The sequence below is a fragment of the Protopterus annectens genome, chromosome 1.part1, assembly GCF_019279795.1.
Source record: "Protopterus annectens isolate FY-2018-M chromosome 1.part1, PAN1.0, whole genome shotgun sequence".
Taxonomy (NCBI): Eukaryota; Metazoa; Chordata; order Ceratodontiformes; family Protopteridae; genus Protopterus; species Protopterus annectens.
The window spans coordinates 214,522,281-214,530,107 of NC_056726.1; the positions used below are offsets into that span (position 1 = coordinate 214,522,281).

Genomic DNA, 7,827 nt, shown 5'->3' on the forward strand with positions numbered 1-7,827 from the left:
TTTTTATAAATTATTTTCAACTAAGGTAAAACCCAGTTTTTATAATCTTACTTTGGAAGAATTTACTTCGTTAAAGCATTTGAGCAATTGTAATGAAATTACTATCAAACCAGCTGACAAGGGTGGTGGGGTAGTCATTTTAAATACTACTGATTACAATGTGAATATGCATTCAATGCTTGATGATGATACAACATACATTAGAATGAAGTTATATGACATTAATAGAATCATTAAAAATGTGCATGATGTTCTGTATGACCTTCTAATTTGTAGACAAATCAGTGAAGAAATGTATAATTATTTGCTCATAGATAATCCCACTATACCAATAATTAAGGGATTACCTAAAATTCATAAGAACCAGTACCCTATTCCCTTAAGACCCATTGTTTCGGGTGATAACTGGGTCACTGCCAACATCTCTTCTTTTATCGAATTTTTACTTAGACCTGTAGTTGATTCCTTTACATCCATTTCAAAGGATACATACCAACTACTTGATTATTTATCAGAGGTGCATTTAGCCCTGAATGAACATGAATACCTTTTGATCACTTTAGACGTGAAAAATCTTTTCACGTCTATACCTAATGACCTAGGCATTGAAGCGGTAAGAGAATTATTATTGGAAGAGACGTCCCTTACTAATGATAGGCTATTGTTAATAGGCCAACTATTAGATTTAGTTCTTAATAATAATGCTTTTATGTTTTTAGACAATTATTACCTACAAAAATGGGGGGTGGCAATGGGCACTCCCTGTGCCAATACGTATGCCAACTTGGTTGTTTTAAGTTGGGAGCGGAGTTGCCTGTTTCCCCACCCCTCTTTTTCTAAAATAAAGGTCTATAAACGCTTTGTGGACGATATTCTCATTGTTTGGGAGGGCACTGAGAGTGATTTTAAGGATTTTTTAGCCTATTTAGAAACTACATCTACCTTTCTTAAATTTACCATGGAATGCTCTCATGTAAAGACAAATTTTTTAGATAAAACATTAAGCATCACAGAACATGGTTTCATCACATCAACACTTTACAGAAAACCAACCTGGGGGAATACCCTCCTTACTTTTGACAGTATGCATCCTAGATACATTTTTCCTGGTATCGTTAAAAGCCAGTTTATCAGGCTAACTAGACTCTGCAACGATATTCATGATTTACACTTTGAAGCAGATCGCCTAGAACAACTTTTTAAGGAAAGAGGCTATGACTCAAACTTAGTTAGCAATATTAAAAATAGTATTATAGGAAACATACAGACAGAAAATAAATCTGTTAGGACTAGAAAGAGAGAAGCTATGAATACTCAAACAAAATTTGTAGCCGTAATTATAAACTACACAAGTATTATAAATAATATAAAGGAAATTTTCCATAATAATTGGAAGATTTTAATTATGGACCCAAATATCAGGCTGATTGTAGGAGATAAACCCCATTTTATGTTCAGAAATAGTCTCAACCTTAAACGGCTATTGTGTAATGACAATTGTTCTATTCATTCAGCAGCTTCACCTATTAGTCGAAAGATAAGTACTTTTCCCTGCCATAGCTGTAATAGATGTAAGTTTATTTCTAAGATGCAAGAATTTCATCACCCTACTATGAACTACATCTTTCGACCAAGGTTTTTTGCAAATTGTTGTACAAAAAATCTTATTTATCTTGCTACATGTAAGAAATGTCAAGCTTTCTATGTTGGGCTTACTAAAAGATGTTTGAAGGATATGATATATGGCCATTTATATGATATACAGAGAAAAAATGAATTAAATGCTCCAGCGAAACATCTAATAGAATATCCCTCACATCAGTTTGATTTCAGGGTTTTAGAAATAGTCATAATCAATAAAAGAGGTGGTGATAATGTCATATCTTTGAATAATAAAGAATTGAAATGGATTCTAAGATTGGGTGCTCATATACCCCCTGGTATAAATAGCTATATTTCTATCAAATCTGCTTTGGAAGCTAGATGAGCTATATACATGATTAAATCTATTTTGATTATAATATATTTAGCATGTATTTATATATATATATATATATATATATATATATATATATATATATATATATATTTATACATTTTTACATGTATACATGTCCATGTTTATATGTTTTTAGTTTAAAATTTACACTCATATTCATTTCAGAATTTATTTAGAATTTATTAATTTTTATACATTTTTTTCCATTCATGTGTTTTATATATCTATGCACATTTTTATACATATATTTTCCATACACTTTATATGTTTCATTAGTTTAGAATGCATTTCATTTGAGCTATGGTCATGTATTATGTAGGCCCATGCATTAAACTAATTTATTTATATATATCCATGGTCTTGTTTTACAACAGACATTTATACTTCATTACTTTGATAATATATATATATATACATATAACTTTAAATAATGTACAATTTGCTTGTTCCACGTAATTTTATCCATTTACTTACTTATTTATTTATATATACATTTTTACAATAATATAATAATATTAATTTTATGGATATTATGATATTGCATTTTTGCACAGAATATTCAATGTTTAATATTTATTTGGTAAGCATTTCGCTCCAGTTGCGTGCATGTTTCCAAGGAAACAAAACACAGCATAATACTGCTTGCTTTTGACTGATACTGAATAAACATAAGGTTTACTAGAAACGTTTGAATACATTTTATTTGACTTAATTGATTAATTACTTAATTATGTAATTATATACATTCTAACTATTGGTTGCATTACATTAATTTTATGTTCAACCAACTCTCTACAATTTTGAATTTCTAACCACATGTCTTTGCTTAACTCAAACTTATTAATGACTTGGTCAACAGTTTGCAACTTCCCATTGTCTAGTAATTGATCAGTACAACAGGTTTTTGTCTTTAAATGTAGTAATTGTTGTTAAATTAAATGTATTAATATGGGTCCACTTCAGAATGTCGACCGTTCAGAATGCAGACTTTCATATGGCAGACACCATGTGATAGACATTCCAAAAGACTGACATCCTGAAATAGCACCATTTACCTACCTGTAAACACAGTAAAACTGTTATGCAGGGGGGCAAGCCCCCCTGCACCCCCCACACCCCCTGCTACTTAAATATCCTCACTCCAAGATCACACTACAGTGCAGGAAAGGGGAATCTCCCAGTCCCACACTGTAGCGGGATCTCCACTATCATTTGTCGGCCTTTCAAACATTCGCTCATATGGTGTCAGCCATATGAGCTTCGAACATTTGAAAGTTCGAACAAATGAAGGGCTCCCATTAATCCTATTTTGAGTGTAGGAAACTGGAAGTACAAAGAAAATCCATGCTTTACATTCAGGGTTCCTGAAAATGAAAATTTTAAAGGAGGTTATTATTGTATTAATATAATGAGAATTAACTGGTTTGTTTTGGGTTCTATAAAATAGTCTTTTATTAATCACGGAAATGTATTAGTAGCTATTTTACTATGATACGATTCTGGTAAATTATTGGACTTGCATCAAATACCTCCATGAATATCTTTCCATTTAGCATTATAATTATTTAACCAAGAAACTATAGTCTTAACAATTAAGGATAGGAAAAATACTATACTATAATATAAATTGTATAACATACAATAATATAATCACAGCACAACACACACTAAAATCAACAATCCTTCAGCCTTCCCACTTTTTATATACAACTGTCCCAAAATTAAACCCCACACCCAAGGTGTTTCTTAAAATCAAATGATAAAAAAACTCCTTAAGATATACAAACCAAAAAAAATCTGCAAGATGCTCCCTATACTCTAACCAAGTAACCAAAAACTGGAATTTGCCTCCTATAACAATTATGTCATCACCCAACATCCATATTTTTAAAATGTCTTTAAAAATTCCTTATTCCTAACTCTGCTTATGCTCTACACCAGGCTAGTTCCATCCTATAACCACTTTTCCTCCTTCAACCCATCTCCACCTGCTAACCACAGTCTTATCTCTCACCCCACTTTCTTGCAGCTATTCTCTACCTTCCCTCCCTCCACCTCTAATCATTTTAATTTTTCTGACCCAGCTATCCCCTGCCTACCTTACAACCTTCTCCTGTTCTACTAATTAAAATGTTATTCACTTGTTGTGCTACCAAAGTACACTTCTAAATGTTATTCCCTTGCTGTGCTACCAAAGGACAGTTCTAAACATCTCATTCTATTAACTTTATGCACATACTTTGTCTTCTTATGCATAGGCATTTCTTTACTAAACAACCTTTTCTCTTTCATCTTTGTCAACTTATTAACCTTTTCTCAGTTAACCACTATCACTTTTTTTCTATTTCGAATTCATGAGGTTTTCCTTCTTATCTCACCTTTGCTTCTGTCTCTCTCATCACCTCTTCCAAATTTAAATAAATTAGACCAGGTTCACTCACTAAACAGTCTTATTGTTTCTTCGGTTGCTTGTATTATGCTTGTAAAAACTGACAACCTTTATAACTTTGTAATATTATACTGTACTTGTGAAAATGATAATCAAAATCAATTTTTTTATATTTGTTACTGTTTTATTTTCATATAATATGATGGTGCATTTCTCCCCAGGCCTCATCTGAAAAAGGGTAATTGACCCATATAAACTTTTCCGGTAAACAAAAGTCAATAAATAAATCCATAAAATAAATGTTTTGAAGGCATGTTTAAATTATATTACACAGTAACAGATGGAAACAAATAAATAATCAGTTTTCCATTTGCTGAATATCCAAAGGCACTCTATTAATGGCATTCAATGCATTCATAAAAAATTGCTGCAAAGAGTACCACAGATATGAGCAGATATGAAAAATGACTAAGAAGCTTCAAGACATATTATTCCTTAGCAATACTAACATACCTCTAGAAAAAAACAATACAAGCTACACTTCTAAGTTGGAGGTGTGATCCCAGAGTGTACCCTCAACAGCATTCTCAATAGCAGTATAACAACTGTGTTCCTATTGTAGAAGTAGAATAGGAACTTTGTTAGTTGTTCCTGTACTTTATGAACTGGATAAAGCGAAAATTACTAACTAGTCAGACAAATACAACATGTAAAAGAATGAACTGGTTAATATAAGTATGTTATGACCTTAGAGTCGATAAATGTAATATTTGACTGAAATGGTAAAAAGTAAAAATTACATATGCATGCACTCATCTCATACAACACATAAAACAGTGAAACAGTTAATGCAGAGGCCAGCTAACTGTATGAGTTCATCCTGGTTGTGCGGTATTTGAACTAGGCAAAGTAGAAACTATTACATTGTCAGTATTGTGTATATATATATATATATATATATATATATATATATATATATATATATACATACATACATACATACACATATACACACACACACACACAGTTTGAGTGAACTGTTTAATACACGGTCAGCAGATACATGAAATGCCAACCTGATAAACATATCTCTCAGCTTCTTTGTTCAAGGAAATCTGGGCAAAGCAAAAAAGTTGCGATGACAAAGTCCTAAAATCAAGGACATATTTAAATAATATGCAAATTCACTTAATTAATAAAACAGGTTTTGCATCAACACACATTTTCTGGACTGTTTGTAATCCTCAGTAATTTGCAAAAGAATATCAGGGACAATCTGCAAAATCAGGGGCAGTTTTGCCTAAACTGTTTAGGGGTATGGTGGTAAATGAGGTATCTAGTTATAAAAAATGTTAAGCTAAATCTGGAATTGTAAAAAATGCTCCCTATATGGCAGATTGAGCTCACGTCTTATAAACGTTGTGTCTAGTTACAAAGAACAGACTTAAAAAATGTTTTGTGGACAAGAAGTTCACCACATACAATGACTAAACAGAGGCACATCGTGAGATGTGTGAAGCCCTTCTGGCCATATGATCTAATTTATACAAAGTATAGTAATGTAAAACTTATATTATTGAGGCATCAAGCATACGTACGCATATCTTACCATTTGGTAACGCCAGCAGTGTTAAACCTAGCAACAAAGATCGCAAGGAGATGAGCTACAGGTTGGTAGAACCGGTAAGAGTATTGTAAGACAAACCCAGTGCATACAAAGATAACAGACTAATGGAAGCGGACGACGTGCGCCTTTTCTCAGGCTTTTCTGTATCCGTGCATGCCACGCAGTTTGCACAGAAACATTTTCTATAGTGACAGCTGCTGGTTGCATTTATGTGATTTTTATTAAAACTCCACGAGGAAACAAGATGCAATTGCTTAGCAAAGCCCTTTCCTGAACTTTGGTAATTAGTCCCGTTTCCCTTGGCACAGAACGACTAAAAAGTATTGCAAACGAATGCCAAATTAATATAAAAAGACTTGTCACTTGTGTATCAAAAAACCAAGAAGTTATCGGCATGTGTTATTACCGCTGGCTTGACTTATTTGATTCAATACTACTTGCAGCGCTACATGAAGCTGTAACCAGACGCTGCTATACCCCAGCACTGTTTTATCTGAATGCATGTTTTATTCTTTTCAGCTTTACAATGTACCTGTGATTTGGGAATGCCAACAGCCTCTACCGCTGTAGTAGTTGCTTGGACACCCCGGTGGTACACTTGACTTTCCTAAAACAGATACGTACGAATGCTAAACAACAAGCACGTAACAATAATGGATTAAAACTGCTCCCTTCTTACCCAAGTGTCCTGCTCCTGTATAACTTCGTCCTAATACATGGTAAGAGAAGAGCGGGCCTTCGAATCTTCCTTTTTCACTCTCACGCCCTTCGAGGAAAAGGAGAGAGCTAAATCAAATCGTTCCTGTGGAAGCACAATACTTGCTCCGTCAAAAACAGTACTCACATTGGGCCCACTTTTTCCTGCACACCTCCTGTAATGGATTACTTGCGGTCTGTTTTACCCATTGATCTTTTTCTTTGGGTTTAAGACCGCATTTACCTATCTCTCTTCCTTGCTCTGTCTTTCGGTTATAGTTGTCACTATTCCTTCAAAAAGCCATCACCGATCACGAAATCTGTCAGGATTACTATTTGATTGAAGGTCTAGGGAACAAACTGTTATCCGAATTAAACCGCTGAGGTTTTATGGTTAACCAATCGGTGCATAGGGTTCCACCTTCAGGTAATAAACGCGTTTCTCTGTTTCTATAGCAGCCACGGGATGGACCTGCACTTTGTAGAAGGAGAGAAGTGTAGCAGGAACTGGATGTTGAGCACTTAATGATTTACTTTGGTTTGTGTTTGCAAGGTTGTATCTTGTACAGCTAACCAAACTAACACAGCTTACAAACAGCACTTTACTCTCTTAACTGTAGAGATGCTGTTGACTTTACCAGTTTATTCGACACTTTTGCCCGTACCCCTCAACTCTCCATTTTTAGGGACGTCTCTGATTTTGACTCGGCTTTTATCTCAGTCCCTCTTAATCCCTCCTAAAAACGATGACTTTTGGAGAAAAAGTGGTCAAGTTACATTTACCGTGTTTAGAGTTACAGCCCTTTATTTCAGAAAGTTTATATTTGTTCACGTTCTCTTATTCTGTCAATATCTTAAGTTAATGGTATTATTTTTTTAAAATGTCCTCGATTGTTTCTGAATTTGTCCCTCAATTTGTTGAGAGCTATGATTTTGCTACTGCAAGTGATAATGCTTGAGTATACGGATATATATATTTCAGGCTACGCATATTGATTTTCATCTTGCTAGCTTAGCGAACGGATACCAGAATACATTTTTAAACATGAAAGCAAGCCATCCTACAGCTGCTTCGATTTTTTAACAAAGCTAAACATGCCTTTGCCGTGGCACAAA

The 7,827-nt window shown here is 33.8% G+C and overlaps 1 protein-coding gene across 1 annotated transcript in view; it reads right to left on the reverse strand.

Annotated features, from left to right (window-relative positions):
- Nucleotides 1-7,086, reverse strand: part of NIM1K (NIM1 serine/threonine protein kinase) — a 1,007,665-nt gene extending 1,000,579 nt beyond the window's left edge. Inside the window, exons 1-2 of the mRNA XM_044074200.1 lie at nucleotides 6,860-7,086; nucleotides 6,695-6,781 (exon numbers count right to left, since the gene is read on the reverse strand). The gene's annotated coding sequence lies outside the window, so the exon portion shown is untranslated. The remainder of the gene's footprint in view (nucleotides 1-6,694; nucleotides 6,782-6,859) is intronic.
- Between the last annotated feature and the right edge of the window lie 741 nt (nucleotides 7,087-7,827).